The sequence below is a fragment of the Pseudophryne corroboree genome, chromosome 4 (assembly GCF_028390025.1).
Source record: "Pseudophryne corroboree isolate aPseCor3 chromosome 4, aPseCor3.hap2, whole genome shotgun sequence".
NCBI lineage: Eukaryota > Metazoa > Chordata > Amphibia > Anura > Myobatrachidae > Pseudophryne > Pseudophryne corroboree.
Genome location: NC_086447.1, coordinates 807,730,862 through 807,758,011, shown reverse-complemented (window position 1 = coordinate 807,758,011; position 27,150 = coordinate 807,730,862).

Here is a 27,150-nt window from a genome sequence, read left to right as displayed (position 1 = left end):
GTATCTGGAGCCACTGGAGGCATATGTATCTGGCACTGCTGGGGGCATATGTATCTGCCACCACTGGGGGCATATATGTATCTGGAACCACTGGGGGCATATATGTATCTGGCACCACTGGGGGCATATGTATCTGGCACCACTGGGGGCATGTGTGTCTGGCACCGCTGGGGGTATATGTATCTGGCACCACTGTAGACATATGTATCTGGCACCACTGGGGGCATATGCATCTGGCACAGCTGGCAGCATATGTATCTAGCACCGCGGGGGCATTTTTGTATCTGGCAGCACTGGGGGCATGTATCTGGCACCTCTGGGGGAATATGTATCTGGCACCGCTGTGGGCATATATGTATCTGGCACTGCTGGAGGCATATGTATCTGGCACTGCTAGGGGCATATGTATCTGGCACCGCTGGGGGCATATGTATCTGGAACCACTGGGGGCATATATGTATCTGGCACCGCTGGGGGCATATGTGTATCTGGCACTGCTGGGAGCATTTGTATATCTGGCATCATGGGGACATATGTGTATCTGCCACTATGAGGGCATGTGTTTATCTGGTACCGTTGGGGGCTTATGTGTATCTGGCACCTATGGTGGCATATGTGTATCTGGCACCGTTTGGGGCATATGTGTATCTGGCACTGTGGAGTAATATGTATTTGGCACTGTGGGGCATTTGTGTACCTGGCACTGTGTACATTTGTGTATCTGGCACTGTGGGGCAATGTGTATCTGACACTGTGGGTTAATATGTATCTGGCACTGTGGGGAAATGTGTATCTGGCACTGTCAGGTAATATGTATCTGGCACTGTGGGGCATTTGTGTTTCTGGCACTGCGAGGCATTTGTGTATCTGGAACTGTGGGGCAATGTGTATCTGGCACTGTGGGGCAATGTGTATCTGGCACTGTGTGTACTATGTAAAAAGGGGACTCTGCCTGCGTACTGTGTAAAAAATGAACTCTGCCTGCGTACTGTGTAAAAAGGGGATTCTGCCTACGTACTGTGTAAAAAGGGGACTCTGCCTGCCTATTGTGTAAAAAGGGTACTCTACCTATGTACTTCATAAATAGGGAACTCTACTGCCGTAATGTGCAAAAATTGAATGAAAGTGTGCTGAGAAACGACACAAGGGGTAGGTGATAGTGTGCTGAGAGACAATGTGGTATGTGACCATGCCCCTTGCGTACACACATAGTTGATTTTTTTTTTTTGGGGGGGGGCACCACTCTTCATCTTGCCCTGGGCACCGAAAACCCTAGTTACGCCATTGGTCACACACAACCGCTCCAATTAAAAAAATGGCGGTGGACCTTCTGGCTGCACTGCTAGGGGTCTACCTTAGTTCTATGTGGCGCAACACATGCTGGACGGCCTTGCCCAATGCTGGGTGGCCCCCAGCATGTGAGGAGATGGACGCAGATCTTGCTGCGTATGCAGCGATCTGCATCCTTCTCTGAATAAGGTTCATAATCTTTATCCTGGTCAAAGTATTTTTAAAACTGTGAATTTAAACAGCTCTTTGTCTAGACTAGGGGTGGGCAAAATACGGCCCGCGGGCCGGATGCGGCCTGCAAACCGATCCTGTCCGGCCCACTGCCTCCCACCAGCGAGCAATGACAAGCGGCCCGAACGGCTGAGCTGCTTGTCATTGCTCTGAGCTGCAGTACCTCCAAGCTGCCGGCGGCACCTCTCTCCCCTGCTGCTGCGTTGTAGCAGCCTCCTTCCTCCTCCAGAGTCCCCAGTGACAACGGGGGGGGGGGGGGGGGGGGGGGGCGGAGCTACGTGTCGAGGAGGGGGCAGGGCTACACGGGACCTCAGGGGGCGGAGCTACACGGGACAAGAGCCAGACTTGTACAGAATAGATCCATCCTTCCTGCCACTGCCAGCCAGCCAGATCAGTAAAGTTAATGGGAAAAGTGAGTGAGAGAAAGAAAGGTGTGTGTGTGTGTGTGTGTGTGTGTGTGTGTGTGTGTGTGTGTGTGTGTGTGATAGTGTGCGTATATTTGTGTGTGCGGGCAGTGGCGTCAGTCTGTTTTTAGGTTTGGGGGAGAGATCTTTAGCTCTCGCTGTACCAACCCCTCCCGTGTTCTGTCACCATGTCACCCCCGTGTTCTGTCACGTATAACCCCCCCGTGTTCTGTCACTGTCACCCCCCCCCGTGTTCTGTCACTGTCACCCCCCCCCCCCCCGTGTTCTGGCACCGTGTCACCCCCACCATGTTCTGTCACTGTGTCACACCCACCGTGTTCTGTCACTGTGTCACACCCCCCGTGTTCTGTCACCGTTTCACCCCCCCGTGTTCTGTCACCGTGTCACACCTCCCATGTTCTGTCACTGTGTCACCCCCCCGTGTTCTGTCACCGTGTCACCCCCCCCTCCCCGTGTTCTGTCACTGTGTCACACCTTTCCCCAGGGGCCATAAGACACTGGATAATTTGCTTGCTGCACAATAATTATCCTAAATAAAATGTTAATGTGTAAAAGGGGGCTTTACCTGCTGTAATGTGTAAAAGGGGCTCTACCTTCCATACTGTGTAAAAGGGGCTCTATCTGGTGTAATGTGTGTAAGCGGCGCTGTGTGGCGCAATTTGAATAATGGAGACTATTGCGCAGCCTAATATGAATCTGTATTATTTTTTGCCCACACCCCTTCCACATGAAGCACGTCCCTATATTTTTGGCAAGTGGGGGGAGCTGCTATTTTGTATGTGGCCCTCGGAAACAGACAGGAAATGTCAAGTGGCCCCTCAGCTGAAATAATTGCCCTCCCCTGGTCTAGACCATGGAGATTGACCGCTCCATCTATTCTCCAGTGTCTATATGTACTACAATCTACATATTACATTTGATGTAAAAGCACTTGCAATGTTTTATGCATAAAATACAGAAACATAATTCTGCAGCTACTTCTTCAAATATATACACTAGCTGATTTACCTGTAAAAACAAACATACTTAATTTAAAAAATTGCTATTATATATTTACATTTTAACTTTTCAAAGCTACATTGAGAGTTTTTATGAGGATCATGAATATCCAAATGTGTATTCTTCTGTATCTTTTATTATCAATGTTAAATGTCTTTCCTATAAATCAACATATTTATGAGGAAGATTCATGCTACCAAATGCTAATTATTAAAACTAATCAGTTTAATGATAGTTTGGTGTGATGCCAAACATGATTACGTTCTGTATTTTGAATGTTACTGTTTGTAACTCTGAATACCATTACTTTTAACTCCTCCTCTGCTGAACTTCCTGAAAGCCATTCCTTTTATGTAGCTACACGTACCAGAATGTTAGTATTTACCTGTTACCTTATATAGTATACAGTAAAGGAATATATTACATTTTGCTGATTAATTATATGGTAAAGATTAAAATGAACAAATGTGTTTTATTAAAAAGGTAGAACAGTAAGATATGTGTGAGTACATAGAAGAAAGACAGTAGTTTAGCCTTGTTTCTGAAAAGAAGCCATATGCTATCCATACTAAGGGGGAATTCAATTTCCTGCTATAATTTACCATGGACTAATTGATCCCCCTGGGCTATCCAATTAGCCCTGAGGGCAGCCCGATGTCGGCACTTACAGGGGATTTCCAGATAAAATTCCCAGATAAGTATCCTTTTTTGGGATATCTAGAAAAATGGTTTGGTGGAATGGTGCACACTTTAAGGAAAATTTGCCGCAGACTATTAGGATACCAATAGACACAAAAACCAGTGTCAAAAACAAGAAATGTATAAAAAGAGGGTTTGGTATCTATAGTGAGCGCTATTCTCCCAAAGGAAGTTGTTTTTTTTCAGGGTCGCAGATGCAAAAATACATAAGTCCGGGAACTTTTTTGGGATCCAGTTTGTTTTCCCTTGAAAACTGGACTTTTCTTGGTGAAAAAATGGGCTACAATTGATTTGCCCAAATTAAAAATACAAAACCAGGGGGCAAGAAATCATGGTAAAAGCCCATGTGAGCAACTTTGAGTCCTGCAGGAGAAAAGCTTATATAAATACATTTATTATGAAATTATTATTATTATTATTATTATTATTATTTTCTCCCAAAAAAATTTCAGGTTGAATTGAATTCACCCCAAAGTGTTCTTCCAAATGTCCATATTATGTGAGAAGCAGATAATAGATAGATCCTTTGATCTCTACATATTAGTTTTGTTTTATAATTGTATTATGTAAGGTGCAAGTAATCTGTTTTAAAGTATAGTCGAAAGTTGAATAATAAACTACTGATGTCATCATTGTTCCAAAAAGGCATATAACATTTGCATGTAGGATCAAGGACAAAGCTTTAATAAACAACATTATGGGGTCTATGGGGCCTTTTCATCATATTTTTTTTTTTGTTTAATGCGGAAACCTTAATACCAGTGTAGTTCTGATAAATTTAAACTATTCATTATATTTTTAATTCAGGAGATATCACAGATATGCAGCACCAAAGTGGACTGCCCTCTACATACACTAGTAGGGGGACAAAATTCTATAAGCTCCAAAACTGATGGGGGTTAGGCTACTCATAGAAATATAGAAACACAGAATTTGACGGCAGATAAGAACCACTTGGCCATCTAGTGTACCCTTTTTTTTTTACTTTGTGGTAACCTCAACACTATCTGACCCTTAATTCTTTGTATGGATATCCTATATCCTTATGCCTATCCCAAGCATGTTTAAATTGCTCTACTGTCTTAGCCTCTACCACCTGTGACGGTAGGCTATTCCACTAATCCCCTACCCTTTCTGAGAAGTAATTTTTCCTTAAATTTCCCCTGTACCTACCTCCCTCCAGTTCAGTGCATATCCTCATGCTCTAATACTTCTCTTACCTTGATAAATGTTTCCATTCTGTACCTTGTTAAAACCCTTGACATATTTCAACGTTTCTATCATGTCACCTCTTTCCCTTCTCTGCTCCAAACTATACATGTTAAGATCTTTTAGTCTTTCCAGGTAAGTTTTGTGAATGCATTTGTGTTTCATATACACCTTATACACACAGCCTGAAGGTAATTTTAGCCAATATTTTTAAAAACTTTGTGCATTAAACAAAGTGTGTGTACATTAACACAATTCACAGGTCATCTAATACAATATTTTTTATTACTTTGTGTATTAAACAAAGTTTGTGTACATTGACCCATCAGAAAACAAAGGTTTCACTATCTCAGTCTCACTCAAAAAATTCTGTATTTTGGAATATTTGGATATGGGATACTCAACCTATATATATATATATATATATATATACATACACACACATACAGTATGTCTATCTATCTATCTATCTATCTATATATACAGTATGTATATCTATCCATCTATCTATCTATATATACAGTATATATATATATATATATATATATACACACACAGTATGTACATCTATCTAGATAGGTGGATAGATGGATAGATATCCTTCAAGAGATATTATCTCCAGAACTAGACACAGTATTCCTGATTTGGCTGTACAAATGATCAGTGGCATTATTACTTCTTTTTTCCTACTACTGGTTCCTCTTCCTATGTAACCAAACATCTGACTTGCTTTTTTCATTGCTTTGTTACATTGCTTCCCTGCCTTTAAGTCACTTGAAGTTGAAATAGTGACTCCTTAATCTCTTTCCTCTGTAGTAGTTTCCATTAAAGTATCATTGCTACTATATTTAGCCTTTGGGTTTTTGAGACCCAAGTGCATGATTTTGTACTTTTTTAGCATTAATCTATAGTTGTCATGTGCTTGAGCTAGTGTACCTATATCATCAGTCATTTGTTTTACCACTTCTGGTGTGTCTACCCTGATGCATATCATTGTGTCATCTGCAAAAATACATACTTTTCTTCTAATATAATTTGCAATGTCACCAACAAAGATGTTAAAGAACAGTGGTCCAAGTACAGATCCTTGGGGTACACCACTTGTAATATTTCCCTCCTTAGAATGCAATCCATTTACTACAACTGTTTGTTTCCTATCCTGCAGGTTCTCATTCATTCAACTGTTTTATAATCCAATACCACACCTTAGAATTTATTTAGCAGTCTGTGATGTGGGACTGTGTCAAATGCCTTACTAAAGTCTAGATATGGTATATCTATGCACCCACCCCCTCCCCCCTCACCCTTGATCTATTATTTTAGTCACAGAGTCAAAAAAAGTCAATAAGATTTGTTTGGCATGATCTTCCCACAGTAAATTCATGTTGTTTGGGATCCTGTTAGATTTTGGATTTAAGATATTCCACAACTCTTTATTTTAATAGTGTATCCATTACTTTCCCTGCTACTGATGTAAGGCTTACTAGTCTGTAGTTACTTGCTTCATCCTTGCTTCCACTTTTGTGCAGTGGTACTGTATTCACTCTTTTCCAGTCTTCTGGAGTTACTCCTGTAGCTAGTGACTGGTTGAATAATTCTGTTAATGGTGTTACCAGAACATTTTTAAGCTTTTTTAGTATTCTTGGATATATCCCATCTGGCCCCATTGATTTATCCTCTTTCAGTTTCAAAGTTCTATTAGGACCTTCTCCTCTGCGTACTTTCATCTACCTTACTTTTATGAATGTCCTTGAAAATACCTGTGGCCCCTTCCCCTCTCCTTCTGTAGTAATTGAGCAAAAATAATTATTTAGATGATCTGCTATTGCCCTGTCATTTGATTTCTCTTTTTACTTATATACTTAAAAAAAAGTTTTGCCCATTTTATCTACTGACTGGGCCATTTTCTCCTCAGCTTCTGCCTTTGCACTTTTGATCACTTCCTTAGCCTCCTTCCATTTGGCAAGATACACCTTTTTGTCATTATTATTTTGAATATTATATTCCCACTAAATTTAAATGACTGATAAACCTGCAGCTGTCAAAAAAGGGACACTCCAAATACCAAAATAGAAAAAACAAAGATAAAGAAGAAAAGACAGTGCTGGTGATACAGTGAAATTAATTATTTAATTTAAAAAAGTAGATCACTTAAAACACAATCTTTTAAAAATTACATGTAATTACCAGTCGGTATAAATTCAAAACAACCACATTCTAAAATTGACTACTAGATACCACCAATTAATTAGGTATAGTGGGTTGGTGTATTATAGAGTCCCAGTATTAATCAAACTGTCAGTCACTAGTTGTAGTCCTGTTTAACTCTGCTATATATATAGTAGAGTTAAGCAGGATCCTGGTTAATTATGACCAAAGGAAGCATAAATAGTCCTAATTAGTATGTTAGTAAATTAGTAGTTGTTTCCAATTTTATTAGATGAAGGGTAATATTACCTGTTCATGTTCTTATTCCTGGCTAGGAACTTTATACTGCATTATAGACTAGATAGCATGTGGTAGCAATAGACCCTTTTCCACATAGGCCAATCCTTTTTTGTGCCCATCAAATCTGTTTTGGAGTGTTAACACATAGAATCCATGATAAGTTCATGGCCCTATGTGTTAATTTAATACTGCTGGACTCGCAAAATAAAAAAACGGTTACTTAATGTTTTGCGGGGGTTATTTTTATGTTTTTTAGTTTTTTTGGGGGGATGGGGGGGCTGTTGAGGTCTTGAAAAAAATTCCCTATAAGTGCTGCCGATGGGCACAAGGTTATCTTAGAAACCACACCTGCACTTTTGACATCTGACTCCTAATGTAGTCTTGAAGAAGAAGGTCCTAAAGTCAACATATAAGCACATTTCTGCATGGTTTTGCTTTTACATTTGCACCTGTGATCCATTTTCTGCGATTAGTATGCCCGTTCACGGGCACGTACTAATAGTTGCACCCGCAATCCATAGGGAATGCATTGTGCATATGCGGGGGCAACTGTTCACACCCACTCGCATATAGGGGCCAATTCAGACCCTGACGCTGATGTGCAAAAATCTCTATGAAGCAATTTCTGCACATCTACGCATGCTTGTACGCCGGTATGTGCATGTGCAAGGTCCTAAACTGCGTTCTCTTTAGAACGCAGTGTAAGACCTGGAGGGGGGCGGGAATGGGGCATCAATGCTCCATTTTAGGGGAGCAATCCGGACAAAGCAGGCATGTCCGGACCATTTGCGGGGTGGGCCGCAGCAGCTGCATGACATCACAAGCAGCCAATGCGACCCTTAAACAGGTGGGTAGCTGTCTGCCATGTGATGCTCTCGCATGTCTGTAGGGGGGGGGGGGGGCTGGATCTGCCATGCGGGGCAGACTTACCTTTGCTGCACGTCTCTCCGCATGTCCAAAGAAATTGATTGTAGATGTGCATTTTCTCGCACATCTACTATCAGGTGTAAATCTGGCCCATAGTCACTACTAGGGAAGCCAATCCCAGGCCATTTTTTCAATCCTGGGTATCGGGATTGAAAAATGGCCAATCCCGGCATTCCTGGGATACCCGGGATTGGCTTTTAGCTAGGTGGCTGCCCCCTCGCCCCACCCCGCCCCGCACATATAACTTACCATATACCGGGGTCGGGCGGGTGGGGAACACCGTCTGATCGCTCCTGGCGGCTCCCAGCAGCGGCTGACAGTGCAGCGTGACCTCTCACACTGTGCTGGGGAGCCGGAAGGAGGAAGCTGGGCAGCGTCTGAGCGTCCTGTGGACGCTCAACGCTGATCCCTCAATCCCCGGGATTGGAGCTTCCAATCCCGGGATTGAATCCCGGCCATTTTTAGCCTTAAATCCCGGGATACCGGGATCCCCCCGATCCCGGGATTGGCCACCATAGTCACTACCAAGATGCATGCACACATGGGAATGTATCATGGCTAAGATGAATAAGGACCAATCTGTATGTATGATTAAACAGTATTCAAATCATCTGTGTAATGACAGTTAAGAACATTGTCTATCATGTCTATTATGTGACTGGTTTATAAATGTAAGTACATGTGCTAGGTATTCTGGGACATTATTTGGATGCCATTTGAGAACAACCACCAATTTTCCTTACAATGAGAAGTAGCAGGCTGACATGTGGTGCAAGAAATTAGTGAATGAGACTTAGAGGAATTCCAAACAAATAATCAGTCAAGTAAAACAATTGTACAACATGATGACTTATACTTTATGGATTTTGAGTTTGCGATTTTGAAATACCACAAAACAAATGGCACAGAAACTTCTAATTTTACTACTATGGGAACTATTGCTTATGTTGAGTAGATGGGGAGAGGGTGATTAAAAAGTCATAAGTTAAGCCAGAAGCCAGAGAGAGACGCAGATGTGCAGGGGGAAAAACCAATGAAGGAGGGGTGAATAAATACAGCATGTAAGGAATGTAAATATGTCTTATTTAGATTTGTGGTGTATTTTATTATTGGAGTTTTGTGTAATGAATGAATTGTAATTATTATTGGGAATGATTAAATATTCTCTGTAATGACGTGCCTAGTATGCAGGCACTATATAAATAACTGTTAATAATAACATATTTAGCACAGTTACATTCAATACAACACTTATTACTACTGCGTATGTTTCTTGCTGTAATGTTTCTAATATCTATAAATAAATGAACAGCAGAGTTTCCATGTCTTGAGCTGAGAAAGGTTGGACAGTGGAAACAAACTATTAAATACTGTACATATCTTTATGCAGTATAGAGTATAGCTGCCACTCAGATGGATATATATATATATATATATATATATATACATAAAGTTCAAAAATATATAGATCAGTGCTCTTCTCCTGGTACAATATTCCTGTACCCCAATATATGGTCCAGAGGGTATCACAAAGTCCAATGTGAGCTTTATAGCCACACTTTTACACACTCCACTTCATTGGATGGCTGCTCAGTTCTTCAGAATGCCACTGGGTATATATAGCAAAATATGTATATATTTATGTGCCCGGTAGCTTCTGTGGAGCGGTGTCACTTCCAGCGGTGATGTGAACCCAGCAGTAACATTGGCACCAGCATCCGGCAACCACATCACATCCGGTGGTGACGCACTTCCGCCAAACGCTCACGGCGGACAGAGTAGTGCAGGCAACTGACATCCGGCATCACTTCCGGTGATGCACTTCAGCCGGATGCTCCCGGCGGACAGAGTGATGCAGGCACTTCTTTTTTCCGGGCACAGTACACATCTGGTTTCACCGCTGACGCGGACCGGAAGTGATTTGCATAATGAATTACCAATTAATGGGGGTATAAGTGAAGCCCCAGTACAAGTAGGTTTATTCTCCTGGGGAAGCCCTGAGAGGGCAAAACGCGTTGAGATTTACCTTACCTTTTCCCAGCCAGCTTTGATCTTTGATATCTACTAAAGCTAAGCTAACCTTTTTTTGTTTTATTATTTATATGTTAATAAATGTTTTTCATTTCTTCAAAACCATGAGGAGTATTTGTATACCCACTGGAACCTAGAACACTCTGGGTTTGATTCTACAAACATCCTGACACAGGAGAATGAAACGTTTAATTTGATGTGTATATTATGATTATCTATCTGGTACGCATACCATTTGTGTGCGAGTAGTCCTAATCCTGAAGATTAAATGATTACACTATATGGCGATTGTTTTGTCTCCCTGACTTCTAGATTCTGGTACCATATACTGATTATAAAGTAGTGGATTGATATGCTTTAATACAAGTCACAATCTGGTGTGCAATTCTATCATTAGCGTATTGTCTGTGCACACCATAGGTGCTTGTTCCTCTCTCTTGTTTATATATATATATATATATATATACAGCATTATGGTATTATAGGGTTTCTCTCTCTTGTTTACATATATATATATATATATATATATATATATACACACACAGTATGGATAGTAGAGATATAGTCTCCAAAATGATACATAGGAACCAATCATATCTGGATGTGTTATGTTGCTCTGTGATTGAGAGTGTTCTTATAGTCATACTTGGTATATATGTTCCAACCATTGTGTACCCGAATACATATATATTTGTAGACATACAAAGGTATTAAGAGAATTTGGGACTAGAGAGAGACACACTCAGAGTCCTCCTGAGTCCTGTCCCAGTGTGTAAATACAAAGGCAGGCACTGTTCTTGCATGTGACAAGATAAATTATAGAATTTATTTTTCTTAGTGTATTTTAAGATTGGTTAAGTTGTCTTTGTGCCACTGTAGAAAACTTTACAAATATTTGTCTCTCAATTAGTTGGACCTATAAACAGCACCCAGGCATTACTAAACTATTAGTTTAAATCTAATAGACACCATTGGTTTAAATTTAACACACACAATCCATACCTCCCACCATGTCCCATTACAGGGGAGACAAAATGCTCTCTACAGGGACTTCCCTCTTGATTTGTGATTGCCATCACCTATGTTGAAATACCTTTTCTTATCAATTGAACAGTTCAACACAGGTGATGACAATCATATATTAAGAGGAAAGTCCAGTTAGAGAGTATTTTGTCCCTCCTGAAATGGGTCATGTTGGGAGGTATGCACAATCTTATATACACCGATCTTCATCTGGGCCCCCCTGTCTTAAGTGCCCCAGGCCCTCCCAAGGCTTAATCCTGCCCTGAGGCTGGGCATGGGCCTGTATGCAAATGGCAACAGACTGTAAAGGGATTGAGCCTGTTATTTGGAGTCTCTCTATTTTTCATAAAGTTGATATGTTGGCCATAGAGTTGTATATGATAGGAATGGGGCTGTATGCGATGAGCATGAAGTTCTTGTGCTGGCAATGTGGTATTTGGTGAGCATGAGTGTACCATGCCCAATATGTATGTGTGCCATACATGCACAGTGCTCCAGGATTATTCAACATGTGACCCTCCAGCTGCTGTGGAACTACCCATCCCAGTATGTTCTACCACAGTTTTAGCATACCCTAATAACAAAACTGTGGCAGGGCATGCTGTAATGTGCAGTTCCGCAGCAGCTTGGGGGCCACATGTTGACTACCCCTGCCCTACACCATGCAGGCTAGGTATTTGTTATGTATTTTCATTTTCCTAATGCCATATGTCAAGCTATCTGTTCCAACACCAGGGAACATGGACAGCTCTATCTGCCCCAATGTTGCACAAACCTGCTCCAACACATCAACCAATGATTGGCAGCCACTATCTCTAATGATAGCCTTTCAGTAAGGTTTAACAAGAATGCTAATTTTCTTGTTTGGTGTCTTCTTAGCTATGCCACATTCAGGGCTTATCATGGTCCTTGTCATGACTTAAGCATGTGAGGATGTATGTGCATGGGAGCATGTGCCTTAAAGTTACAGTATAGTGTCTTTATAAGTCCCAGATACCCATTATAGATTTTGCTATTGTCTTAATTGAATTACTGTAGATAGACTTTGCTTTATTCCTGACCATTGATCCTAGTGTTTGCAATGACTTTAATGCCTGTTTTTGACCTTGATGTTCTGCCTGCTGAAAGCAGAACTTCACTGGTCCATATCTCCACTCTTTTTACTGCATGATACATCAAACTCTAAGTTCTATGAAAAGGGCAGTTGGCTGGGGGCAAAGACCATGATTAGCCTAGCTACAGTAGCTGACTGACTGTTGTTAATGGTGAACATTGCAATCATAGATTTGTAAGACCTTACATTTATAGACCCCGTTTAGTTCACCACAAAAATAAACATATAATTAATAATTGGAGAGATGAAGGCATTTTAAGGGTCCTCTAGAGGGTGGTAATTTAAGCACATTCAGCAGGTAAGAAGAAACATCAAAAAGCATCTGTCAATGGATAAATATGTTACATTTTCAAGGGTAAAGGTGTGTACACGCAATGAGATAAATCTGTAAGATTTTGACTATATAGTCAAAAGCTTAAGGAAAGTTAATGTACATCTCAAGGTGTAAGATAACTTGCGATACCGGTTTCATCCCAATGCGCACTCCCACGGGGTCGGTATCGTAAGGCTGGATAGACTGTGCAGGCAAGTCAATCTTGACTATCTAGTGTAATATCTAGTACAAAGTATAGTCAAAATTGTCACTTAGTCAAAATTGTACATAGACAAAATCGAAAGTACAGATAGTCAAAACCTGTGCTATCTGTGCTCTGGGTGAGTTCAAGGGAAACCGCATGGTGAAAATCGGGCATAGCAAGGATCTCACCGTGTGTACACACATTAAGTGCAAAATTGTAAATATCGGTTTTCCCGAAAAAAAAAATGTAGGATAACTTTGTGACAATTGCAACACAGGAGCTGTAGCATGCAAGATGAACAAGGCAAGATCGTACTATGGCCTAATTCATGCTTGTACACAATGGGCGATGTTCACGCAACGGATCGATTTATCAGCAGACCACGCAAGTGCATGAGAATGCCACTGCGGTCCCGCTTGCAATTGGGATTACATGGAAAAGTGACTGACAGGAATTGACTGTCTGGATGTGTTAATGGGGAGGTTACAGTGAGTGTGCTCTCTCTACAATGGCGTTGGTCTCTCTTACGGTCACCAATGTATGTGGATAATACCAAGGTGTGAAAGTGTATGTTGAAACACACTGGTATGGTAAATAAAATGGTAGAGAGAGCACACACCCTTTTTCATTTTGCACTTTTGTACTGAGCCCTTAGGGAGCTCTGGCACTCTCCACACGGCCAGCTGTCTCAGTCCTATACAGCGCAGACTTGCTACTCCCGCCCTCCAGTTTGCACAGTTTACAGTGAGTGGTTAGGACAAAGCAGGCATTTCATGGGCATTTTAGGGGCGAGTATCTGACGTTGACTGCGAGTTCATACATGCAATAACATGGCACCTGAGTTGCTACTGCTATGTCCAGTCCGAGTAGCCATAGGCCTACTCTTAACCTCGATGTTCCTAATTTTTGCGTATAGGCTGTGAATGTTTACGCAATTGTGAATGTGTTTGCGATGGTGTCGGTGGGTGTCTCTTTTCATTTCTGGGCGACAGCCATACTTGCTAACATTAGCAGTTTTGTAGCTTAGAAAATCACAATTGCTTTTGCATACAGACATAAATATGATGAAATAACATATCCTATGCGCTGTCAGCTTTAGTAAGAACTTAGGGTGAAGAAGAACTTGTTTGTGGGAAACCCCAGTAATTTCTACAACTTTCAGGCGTATTCTCATACATTTGCATGGACGTCCTTTACCCTGAGCATCTTGAAAGTAAATATGGAGAGCTCAGAATAATGACCTGTTTTTTCTATTTAATTTTTTTTTATTGAATAAAGTGCTAATTTGGACATCTGATAATTATACACTTGTTTACTAGTAAAGCGACTGTGACACAGAAACAGAGAGATCCACAAGAGTGAAACTCATTTTTCCTTATGTCGCTTAATCTTTATATACTAGTGTTTAAGATGTATTTCTTTATTTTTCATCTACAGACTCTCTTGATGGGAGTCTGTTATATGAATCTCCATCTGGTAATCCAAAGTACCATATGTTAAAACTGACTTCTGCAAATGTCAAACTCCATAACAGTGAATGTTTTTTTTATGTTGTGCATATAGATGAATGTTTTGTCTTATTTTTCTGAAATGTACTTATGGCTAAAGTTCTACATTAACGCATGTTGCTTTCCAAACAATAGCAAAGTGACCTATTTTTATCTTTTTACCTATCAAAATTCATCTGTGTTAAAAACCATTTGTAGCACGGCTCTTTTTCTTTTTTTTCTCTGTGCATTTAACGTTTTCTTTCTTTTCTTTTCTTTTTTTTCAAACTTGGATAAAAAAGAATAAATCCTATTTAAATATTATTTGATTAAAGCAGATGTCGGCTACTGCTTATGTAATTGATATTTGATTTATTCAAGATTTATGCATGCTGTGCCTTAGATTTATTAATGATAATCCCTGGCTCTTATGTTTAATATAGTGGAACCAAAACATAATTTGCTGGGATCAGTCAAAAATGCATCAAAGTGATTAACTCTACATGCAAACCATTACCCAGTGACATCCCTACTGTGCATAGGGGAAAGGGAGGTAATAACGGAGTAATTTGCCACACTTAAGGATGTTAGGCATTTGCTAAAATTAATGGTAAATTTCTGCTCTTTTTCACTAGTATAGTGTTTAGCCAGAATCATTTTAAGAATTCGTACAATTTTATTTTGGAATATTAACATTTTAAATCCATTGTTAGATATTAATAAATTCTTAACCAAATCTAGCTAGCTGGTCAGGATATAACTAGAAATTAGCACGTTCCATGACAAAATCCTGAAGGGCAATCGATGCTCACCTTCCTTGCTCTACCCTTTCCCTATCCCACATGCACCACGCACACTTAAAAATGGATGGACAGACAGGTGGACTGATGGATGGACAATTTAATTTAGCTTTTATTCTTCAGATACAAACTAATGCCGGGTACACACTGGCCAATATATAGGCTATTCAATTTAACGGTCATTATGTAGTGGGTGTGTATGAGAGATATGCCTGTGAATGACATCAATCACAAATGTATCGCATTGGCCCTGCAGTACAGCCGATGGCCAATATATCTGCATATGCTGTGTGTACGGATTGTCTGCTCACTGCCCATACACGCTGCAGGGGCTGTTAAAGCTGGGTGGATAAATTCATATGCTCGTCCAGCTGCATCAAAGGGCTGATATATCGAGTGGCCAATCGGAAAGTGTGTACTCTTTACTCGATCAGCTGCTTGGTCGGCGCGATGGTGGGTACACCTACATATCTGTCAGGTGTGTTCCCAGCCTTATAGTGTCAACTCTTTTAAGACATGCATCATTATTTACCTTTACAACACAACAGTCACACTCATGAAGGACACTTCATAGACAGGTACTGTATTACTGTGGAGATAAGGCAACAACACTTACAGCTGTCGAAACCGATAGCTGCAGGTGTCAGGATGGTCAGTACAACTGACCATTCATAGTATACATTGCCATTCAATCTGGGAGTGCTATCTTTTAGATAGCAGCGCCTATATAGACAGGGGCGCATAGCGTATAGAGCATACCCGCATAGTAGCTGATACCACTTCCACCCAATATCGCTGCATAATACATCTGTCTCACAGTGCCAATCAGTAATGAACTTTCATCTGTAAAGTGCAAGTTAGAAAATAAATACAAGAAACTCATTGGTTATCACACTGGTGAGCCTAACCATTACGACCATCTGTCAAATATGTTGTTGCTCCTCTGTATGCCACCAAAATAGGTCTGTCACAGAGCAATGAGCATGGGATCCCAGTTCCTACTTACCAGGTTCGGCGACGCTGGTCCCCTGGGGTGGTAGTGGTCCAATTGTTGGCAGGTGTCGGTCTGCATCTATCACTGTAAAGTCTCCCTCACTGCCGGCGGTTTGTCTCCTGTCAGCTGTGGGGACCTCCAGCATCTCCCTTCTCTCCAGCAGCTGCTGCGAGAGAGAGGAGATGCTGACACACGCCGCTTGAAATTTAATGTGAAAAGCACATCAAAAGTGACATCATGTTTGGGCCAAGTTTGAATCTACTCCCTGGGCACTGGTGAAGTGCCAGAGTATTAGGCTCAAATCCTGTACTCCAGCCAGAGGCCTGTTAGAGTTTGCAGTGTGATTCCTTTATGTTATGATCTGTCTAGTGATTCACCCTGCCTGCTCCCTTGGTACTGCTTTAGTGAATTCCTGATTCTGACTTTGGCTTTTCTTCTGACCTGAATTTGCATGTCCCTTGGTACCGTATTGCCCACCTTGTTTTGACCTGTTTCTGTCAACTTCACCCCAGTATGATTCAACGTTACCAGTCTCATTGTCCGTCTTTGCACCCACCAACCAGAACATAGGAATCCCGTTAGAAGGTCTCAACCTTCGTTTCAGGTGTAGTGAAGTTCATACCCTGTTGTGGGGGTCCCTGAGAAAGTCCACTAATATGTTAGACACCACCAGGACTTCTATCAGAAATTGTGGGACCCAGGACTGACAAAATAGGTAGCAACCCGCCCCCCCAAAAAAAATTATATTTTTATATATATATATATATATATATATATATATATATATAAAAATATATAAATTCCCGTGCACATACTCTCAGCAACACTATATTATGCCCCCACAGTAATTCCCCTGACACCATATTAAGTCACCACAGTAATGTCCCTGTCATCAACAAATTATGCCCACATAGAAAAAAATTCAACAATGCACAGTACCTGCTTTCAGGGGGGTTCTACTTGTTGTCAGGCATTTTTCTAATTGTCAGAGGAACCCCTCCCTAGCTGCCGCCGCGCGTCTGCTGTCCCAGCAAGGGCTGCTGTACACGCCTGCCCCACTTAAACCTTTTGAAAATGTTCCTCCCAAAATGGCTGCTGCCTCCTCCAGCATTTAAAATAACTGCCTCCAAGGTGGCGGTCATTTTGGGAGGGACATTCACAGTGCCAATCACAGCAGCGATGCTTTTGCACTTCAAAAGTAGCTCCCGACCAGCGCAGCTTTAGCGTGCTGGCCGGGAGCTACTCGTCACTCCCCAGCCCGCAGCGGCTGCGTGTGACGTCACACAGCCGCAGCGGACTGCCCTCTCACAACAGTCCGGCCATGCCTGTGTTGGCCGGACCCTGCCCCCTAAACGGCAGCTTAATGCCGCCATCCAGCCCCCTCTCACCCAGCGACCGCCTCTGCCTCAGAGGCAATCGCTAGGCAATGACGACTGCCATGCGCCGGCGCATGCGCAGTTCCTACCCGATCAGTGCGCTGAAAGAAACTGCAGCGAGCGATCGGATTGGAATGACCCCCTATGACCTGACTTGCTCAGTTTTTTCATATTGTAATTCACTTCATATGTGAGCAGTCATAATGTTTTGGCTCATGGGTATATGATTTATAGCACATTTTGCATCAAATTGCAATGTTAGTAAATAAGCTCTTATGTTCTCAGACCTCAATACACATGTGGTCTTTGATATAATGACAGTTAAACTTGCCCACGTCTTCTATTTCAATACTATTTATCTGAAAGCAAAGGAGCAAAGCTGTTTGGTTAATACACTTTTAAATAGCTTTGAATACAGAATGCTTATGCTCTATTCAAATTTATTAAGGACTGGTGAAACAGCCACAATTTGATTTATTCTCCTGGTCACATAGAAAAACATGATACGCGATTTACACTTTAAAAAATAAATACCTAAAATTTGACATTATGAAATCAAATCCTTGCACGAAAAGAGGTGAAACTCTGCACACTGCATAAAACTTGACCTCTTGTGCTTTCAGACATTTGATGAATGTGCAATCTGGTTCCAAGAAGAGAAAAACATCAGGGCTATTATACAGCATTGATTGCATAATCATTTGGAAAAGACAAATTCCCTTCACTTATTGTCAACAGACCAGTAGAAAATGTCACGTAGGTACCTTGAAATGCAAGCACTTAATTAAGACTTGAATGGGGCAAAGCAGTGGATGTCACACACTGTCTAAAAATATTTGGCAGATCTACACTGAGAAAGAAAGTGAGATTACGATGTTTCACTCTGACATAAAAGGATTGTATAGATTTTTAAATATAGAGGGCCAATCATCCCATCTTGAGGTTATCAACACATTGTAAACTGACTTCTATATGCTTTAAATTATAACAATTTCATGCATTTATTTTGTTATAAGCCATGTGTCCAAACTGTGAAACAAGACTTCAACTACTGAGAGTATTTATGTATAGTATCTCATAAGTTAATATTATTGAGTCCTCTGTGAAGAGGTATGTTGCAACTATGGTCATACACTCAACTCCACCCATTTTGACCTTCAGGCCACTATGGTGTTGCGCAGATGGTCCTGGAACACAGGTCAAAAAACTGTCTAGGAAAAGAAAGATGTGAAGTCCGACACATCACAAGATGCAATACATGAACAACATGAAGGAGACTACCAATTGAATTGCCAAAAATGGTGAGGGACAGGCCTACGGGTAACACACTGAGCCAGTCCTAGCCGGGCCATAGGTAACTAGGGATGTGTGAGTGGTGTGATCACCCAGGGTGCAGTCCACTGGGGGCAGCCTCATCGCTGTCACCACTGCACCTACATTTGGCTTGCCTGGTGCCTGGAATGGTACCCTGCAGTCAGGGGCTGGCTGCCAACTTTAAGCCTGGGGGGCAAACGCAAGCACATGGTCCTGGCGATCTGCAATGTAAAAATGGAGTGACCAAAAACTGTAGGAGTGGTTTGTCATAAAGGGCCTGATGCATAGTTGAACGTATGGCTGCTGGGCATGCTGACGTAACTGGGATCCACAGAGTTGGTCATGAGTGTAAATATAAGTGTAGACTGATAAAATTAGTAGCAAATTAAATATACGGATTGGATGTGGGACAGCTAAAGATGTATAAAGCCCTGCATACAGGCGAATATACAAGATGGAGTCAATATCCTGGAGCTAAGTGTGCCAATGGTCAAAATCCTGGCAGCAGTATCCCTACAGTCAAAAGCCCAATGGATCCTGGAACGGTAAGTATTGAGGATAATGTTAAGCACTAGGGTGAGCATTAAGGTTAGGGTGGGGGGAGAGGGTGGATAGGTTGGGATTAGGATTAGGATTAGAATACTTATCAAAATCTGTCAGAGATTCTGACTGTTGGCATGCTGAGTGCCAGAATATTGTATCCAACCTGAATATACAGATATTTTGCTTACACGTTAAGTGGGAGTACATGTACTTAATGTTTGTTCAACTCAGCATCACACTCAGAGGGATTAACTGCCCCTCTTTTACAAAGAAAACTATCTAAAATCAACACACAAATGTGAGCACTGTCGCTGTTCACAAACCAAGGCTAATCCTAAGAAGTAGAATTAATATATATATATAGGAGTTGATGTAAATTATGAAGCAGTGAAGAGTAGAGAAGTTGCCCATAGCAACCAATTAGCTTTGAGAAAATGTTTATCAAGTACATTCTATAAAAGGATATATAAACTGTCAGTGATTTCCCTACTATACATGCACAAAATGCTGGGAAAATGCCCGCTGCACCATTTTCCCTGCGATTTGTGCAGGGGTGCGCCAGCGGTGGACTCCAGAGAGTAAGTATTGAAAAATGGATGTAGGGTATGCGGTGTGGGACCCCCTGGACCCAGGGGCTTGTGTGCACCATACACACTGCACTCATTATAGATACGCCTCTGGCACAGAGTATTGTGCTCAGGGCGGTTCTGGTGCTGGTGGCTTTGCTAAATCACCCTGCTTGGGCCCTGTGCAGGCCTAGGCTATAAGAACAGACCTACTTACTAGGGTCACTCTGTTCGCCTTTCAGTTGTCTCCCACCTCCTTCTTCAACACCTATAGAGCAAGCACAACAACCATTGCTGCGAGACTATGGGCCTAATTCAGACCTGATCGTAGATGTGCTAAATTTAGCACATCTACGATCAGTCACACAGACATGCAGGGGGACACCCAGCACAGGGCTAGTCTGCCTCGCATGTCAGGCCTGAGCTTCCCCCCTGCACAAGGACAAAAGCATCGCACTGCGGCGATGCTTTTGTACTTTAGGAGTAGCTCCCTGCCAGCAAAGCTTTTGCACGCTGGCAGGAGCTAATCGTCATTGTGAGGGACGCAGCCACCGCGACCCCCCCCCCCCCCAACGGTCCGGGCACTCCTGCGTTGCCCTGACCGCACCCCCTAAATGACGGCAAGATGCTGCCAGCCCACCCCCTCCCACCTAGTGACCGCCTCTGCCTGTCAACCAGGCAGAGGGGATTGCAAGGCTGAGACAGCCATCGGCTGTCTGGCATGCGCCAATGCACTGTGGCGCCGGCGCATGCGCAGTTCTGAACTGATCGGCTGCTGTGTGAAAACGCACAGCACTGATCAGGTCTGAATTAGGCCCAATGTAAGGTACATAATACCTAGTTTAGCCTCTGCTTAGAGACAACATGGGATACACCACAATTACAGAAATAGACAACAATACAACTGTGCCTAGTTAGTGCACAGTTTCCAACATGTAGGCCTACTTGTCATTTGAAAGTAATAGAACTCATTTCTACCATTTTTAAGTTTTGACAATAGGAACAGGACACAGGTTTCCCTTGGATGAAATATTCTGGATCTAAAGGGGGGTACTCACGGAGCGATCACTGCTTAAAATCTAAGCAATCTGACTAGATTGCTTAGATTTTAAGCAGCGATCACTCTGTGTGTACCCCACACAGCGATAGCAATGCGCAGCCCCGTGCGGATCTGCCCGTGAATATGGGCCTTTACACCCAATATACATAACTTATATATTCAGAGAGATAGGAGAGATTTTTCATGAAAAAATTGCTTTAAACCCTTTAATTAACTGTGTTCTTAGTAACCAGACCGCATTTCTCATACTTATAATGGGAAATGCAATCTGTCTGAATTAGCTAAAAAAAAAAAAAAATGTGAAAAAATACCGTAAGCAGACCTGTGATAATAATGCTATCATGAGACAGCATTATCTAAAGTTCTCCTCCGGTTTCCAACTCTGCTCTCCACTCTGGCAGGCAGAGTCGTGAGCCGATGCCAGTGATCAGCCATGTGTGTCTAATAAGACCACAGGCTGATAACCAATTAACCATGTAAAAAAAAACAACAGTTAAAAAATATATATACTTACATCCTCTTGGTGGTCCAGCACTCTCCTCCATGCCTTTGGTCAGGTGAACACCAGCTTCCTGCATTGTGACCCCGGTCTGCTGTAAACTGGCATTTACAATAGTTTGCAGCATCAGATGACTGGGCAAAGTGCAGGAAGATGGCATTCACATGACCAAAGCCAGAGGAGAGCACAGAGGCACCGATCACCAGGTAATTATGCTGGTCGCGGCGCAGGTGGGTACCTTGCAGTGGCAGTAGCGGCGATGTTGGTGGCTGTGCATGTGCAGCACATGCAGATATGTCTGCAGAGTGTCATTGCAGGGACAGAGCTTTCTTGCATGTGACGTAATCAATAATCACATTGCTGATTAGGCCAATGTTATCACTTCAGATTCACATCGTCAGATGCGGATTGTGATAAATTGGCCCCTAAGTACTTGCAGCACTCTGTTTCATGTTTCATTTGGCAACACAAATGGCATAGAGTCTTTCTTAAACTTCTTAAATGCTCTACACGAAGTGGTGGTTTGAGTATACCTAACTTAAGCAATATTATCTAGCAGCTCAGCTCACCCAATGTGTCCTCTTGAGTAATCCTCATCAAGTTAGGATTTGGCTGCTGATCGAGGTGGTATACTGGGGTATGCTTGGTCTTCTCTCTGCTGTGGCTCCCCAGACCCAAGAGTCCTCCTTTCGTTCTTGTCCACCCCATCATCTCTCTGTTCTGTAATATTTTGGATAGAGCTAATTCTAAATTTAAAATGGCCCCACTACCTGGGTCCCATTTGCCTTTATTAAATAACAAAGACTGTACTTTAGGCTGTACTCCATCTGCCTTTGAGTCATGGTTATCTGAGGAAACCAGATATTTGAAGGATCGCAATAGGGTCCTACAAATGTGAATGACAAATTCTTAATAAAATAAAAGTCCGTATTTCAGTATTTGGAAATCCAGCAATTTTACTCCTCAGTAAAGTCCTTACTAGCTCCAGACCGCTCACTACTCTTATAAAGCTTTGCTTAGGCAATCCTCTAATAAAGGGTTGATTTCCATCCTGTATGAGGAAATCCACTTGCCTGGCTCTTCAGACAGACATCCACATGAATGGCATGGCATACATATGGATGAGGATCTATCCAAGCAGATTGGAGAAAACATTAATGTCAGCTGGCACAGAGCACCAAACCTTAAGGATAAATTGGCTGTGAGTCATTTCTCGGCAGCCTCAAAAACCCCAGCATTAATTAAAGGCAGTTACCCATGCGGTAACTGTAAGGCATGTCCCCACATCCTCAATACAACAGACTTGAGAGATAAATATGGAAAGAGGAATGAGATTATTATTATTATTATTATTATTATTATTATTATTATTACATTTTATTTATAAGGCGCCACAAGTGTTTCACAGCGCCGTACAAAGGACAGCACAGGGAGACAAAACTTAACATCACAGTAAATAAATAACAAAAATAGAGTACAGGTAACAAAGAGCACCACAATTCTCAAAACATAATACAGCTTAGATGTAAGTAGCGAGTGAGTGATCAGCGTATTACTAGGAGCTGGTGGCCACAGATGGAGATGAGCCTTTACCAGCAGGAGAAAAGTGGGTAAAGATGGTCGCTGAGTAGGAAAGGGCTGTGAGTGAAATGTGTAGAGAAGATGATTTTGACAACAAAAGGAAAGATGGCCCTGCTCTGAGGAGCTTACAATCTAGTAGGAAGGGGCGACAGACAGATGACATAAGGTGCAAGCAAACGGGAGGTAAACTGATGGCATTAGAGACTATTTCAACTGTCGCATGGCCAACGTAATATACTGAAATACCTGTCCATGCCAAATACGATACGCGGGCATGACAACACGAATGTTGAAAGTTAGGGCTCTGGAACACATAGGATCAGTGAGAAATGCCCAGACAGACATCAGCAAATTCAAACAATTGACGACAGTAGCTAGACATTTTCACCAGAAACCTGCCAGTAGAACCCAGGACCTAAAAATATTTGGATTAGAGAAAGCCACTTTAGGTCTGAGAGGGGGGGACATTGTCTTCACACTCCAAAGAAAAGAAAGTGAGTGAATATTTAGATTGGGTATGCTAATGTCCAAAGGACTGAATGAAAATATAAGCTACAGTGCCTTTCTGTAATCATACAATTTCATTCAATTTAGTAACTCCCACTTTCTTTCCTTTCCCCCCTTTCTTTTCAATTTGATACATTTTCTCACAATCTGTATAGTATTTCAATATATATTTTTTAATTTTTCTACTTAAAGTTTTCCTTTCTAATTATAGAGTTCAACAGATCATTTCAGGTTCAGTGTGCCACACCATCAATACTTTTAAGTTATTAGCAATGAATTACCCTCACTTCCCCAATACGATATGAATATCAATGCCCCTTGCCCCCCCCCCCATCCCCTTTCCCCTCCAAACCATCACTTATCATTTTCACTCATTCATGTAAATGTTTTATTTTTTTCACTATTAGTTTTTAACCACACAATATAATCGCATGAAACATTTTAACACCTACCCCTTCCAGTCATTAACCCATTTCTCACCCCTTTTTTATGTTTATCCTCACAGATGCACTCACATATACATATTTGTTAACAGACCTTAGAACACTCACATAACATACTTGAGAACACCTACTAGAATTTATATAATTTAGTTTGCATATTTTACCTCTCAACATTCACCTTTCACTATTATTATACAGTATATTTCTCACCTATTAATGTCAGAATATAGAAGATATAAGTCCCATCTCAGTATTAACAACATAGTTTGACAAGGATCACCACACACGGGGACTTAGATGAACACTTTTGGTGTTTATTTTGCACAGCAGGTCACCACATAGCAAGTTGATTCCATACAGTCAGTATTACAGGCAGTAGCATACAGGTACTCACAGCATAGCACTCTTGATAAGCTCCAGTGGTCCCTAGTCTAACCCACACAACCCGGACTATCACTCGGGTAGCTATTCCACTGTCAAGAGCAAGGTGACTCTGCCCTGGAAACCCTTATATGAGAAAATCCCAGGTGCTGCTGATCACACACCTGGGAGTCTGCTACTGCTTCTAAAACCTGGTCTGGATCCTCCACATTACTTTCACATGGAAAACTGCTGTCTCTGCCACACTAGGAATAAATAATTTCCGATAATTTTATAATAATTGGATGACCTCAGTACATGTGATCACTCTTATAGAAAAAATACTCACCTATTTGTGACATCTATTATTATCAACAAAAAGACCACTGAATTTTGGTAATTGGCCTAATAATTATGGCACGGATAAGCACATGAACCCATTTAAGATTAAGATCTTTTTAAATATTTATAAATATACTTTTTATCAAGTGCAAACCTTTTACTGTGTGTTTGGCTGTTATTATTATCTCCACTGGCTTTGCAATGGAGAATGAATTAGGATATACAATGAATTAAACTCTGTTTACTAAGTGACAGCATTATACCATCCAACCCATTGGGTATACCTTCAGTCAATCAACCAGATCTGCAAGATGATTAAACAAAGGCTTGTTAGGATGTTTCCTTGATCCGCCCACTCCAGAAGGTGGACAGGACTCCACTCAGACAGCTGATTGCCCCGGTGCCAGCTCCACGGCAGACGTGCTGCGGGGCGGCACACCATTGCAAGCGGTTCCTGGCTCTAACAGCAGACGCGCTGCGGTGCAACATACTATTGGAAGCACAAATGGTCACGGATGTTTAGCCATGAGATCTTACAACCTCACCGCTCTGGTCCTAGTCTCAGCAATAGACGTGCCGCGGCAGGACCTACCACCGTGAATTACCGTCATATGGATCATCTCATTATTAGGAACACATTATTGAGACATACAGTACTCATTATTGAGACATACAATACTGTGAAATTCTAGCTAGGGTGCCCTGTGCCCCCCAGGACACTCTATCATTGACTGTTGCGGCGGGCCGCCGCCTCATACTGTGGAAGTGCATTCCGGCGCTGGGGCAGTGTGCCCACTCCCAGTGCCGGACGAGCAAAAGCTTGCAGGGGATCTGTGTCCCCTGCGAGACAGAGTGGCCATCAGCGCTGGGGCAGCTTGTCTGTCCCCAGCGCTGGTTGTACACAAGCACCGACGGACAGAGCCACAGCAGCAGTGCTTCAAACTTGGCACCATTTTGGCCAATCGGAAGCGCTGGCGGCATTTCAAATCTGGCACCATCTGCGAGCCAATCACGGCTCACGGAGCGCCGGCCAATCATGGGCGGCCGTGGCGGGCCAATCGCCGCTCACTGCGTCATAGGCCCTGCACCCAGCCTGTGACGGCAGATGCCGCCGGGTCCCTGCAGAAGAAGCAGACCATGCTGAAGAGCGGTGAAGAGTTGGGCAGCGCCGGTAAGAAGAGGACGCCATGGAAGGAGTACCTGAGGTCGCGAAAGAGGCCAGAAGATGCCGGGCTCCAGGAAGAAGATATCCAGCGGCAGCTAGACGCAGAAGAGTGGCGGCGGTGCCGCTGGCCAGGACAGGCCAGAGGCAGAAGACTGAGAGGAGGACCGGAGAGGCCACCAGGGGTTGAAAGGAAAAGAGCTGATGAAGCGCCTCCCTGGTGCCTCTCCCATCGGTACAGGTAGGCCATCATTGAGGGCACCTGTCACCCCCCTCCTCCCTAGACCATTAGGGAATGGGCATTAGGCCCGAGGGGACAGTAAAGGCCACTGGCCTGTGGTGCAGTAGGTGGGCAATAGGTCCATGGGGCAATTTCAGGCAATAGGCCTGTGGCCACGTTATAGGGCATTAGGCCCTAGTTAAAGTGTGGCCCCCTTCAGGTATATAAGGTGATCCTGGGCGTTAGGCCCAGGTCACCTAACCGGCCTCATGTTAGGCGGGCACTTGGCCCATGGGTAATTGCAGGCCGCAAGCCTTGGAGGATAGCTAGGGGGCACTAGGCCCAGTATAGATAGTGTGTGCCCCCACCCCAAAAGGTGAATAAAGGTGGTACTGGGCACTAGGCCCAGGCCACTCCATTGTGTACAGGCAGGCAGGCCCGCTTGGCTTGAGCCCCATGTAAGTTAATGTAGGGGAAGGTGGGTAGGCTGTGTGGCGCCCACTTCCCAGTAATCTTAGGAAGTTTTCCCCTGTGTGGAGGAGCGGTCCAGCTCCACACACGTATTTGTAACAGTAAAGCAGATAGGTAATAAAAAAGGCACCGCGCCGTTGTATATTCTTGCACCGTGCTGTTATTGTGATGTGTGTTGTTTCCGTGCAGGGCAAAGTTTGTTTAAAGTTTGTTCATAGAGTTAGTGTTGCACCACATACACCTGATCTAGTTTGAGGGCATTTTGGTCCACAGTTAGGAGGAACGGCACTCAATAATCTCCTTCCCCCTAGGTCGCCGTGTCTGGATCCATTTAGAGTTACAGGTCTGTCGGAGTTTCCACGACCTGAAGGTAAGAGGGTGCGGCACCTGGTAAGTAGTGAGTCTACACCTGCATGGCAGCAGGCACTACACCACACCACCACTCTCACAATACTGCAAAAGGGCCCTGGTGGTCCAGTGAGTGAGCTGCTGTAGCCGCAGCTGCGTCCCG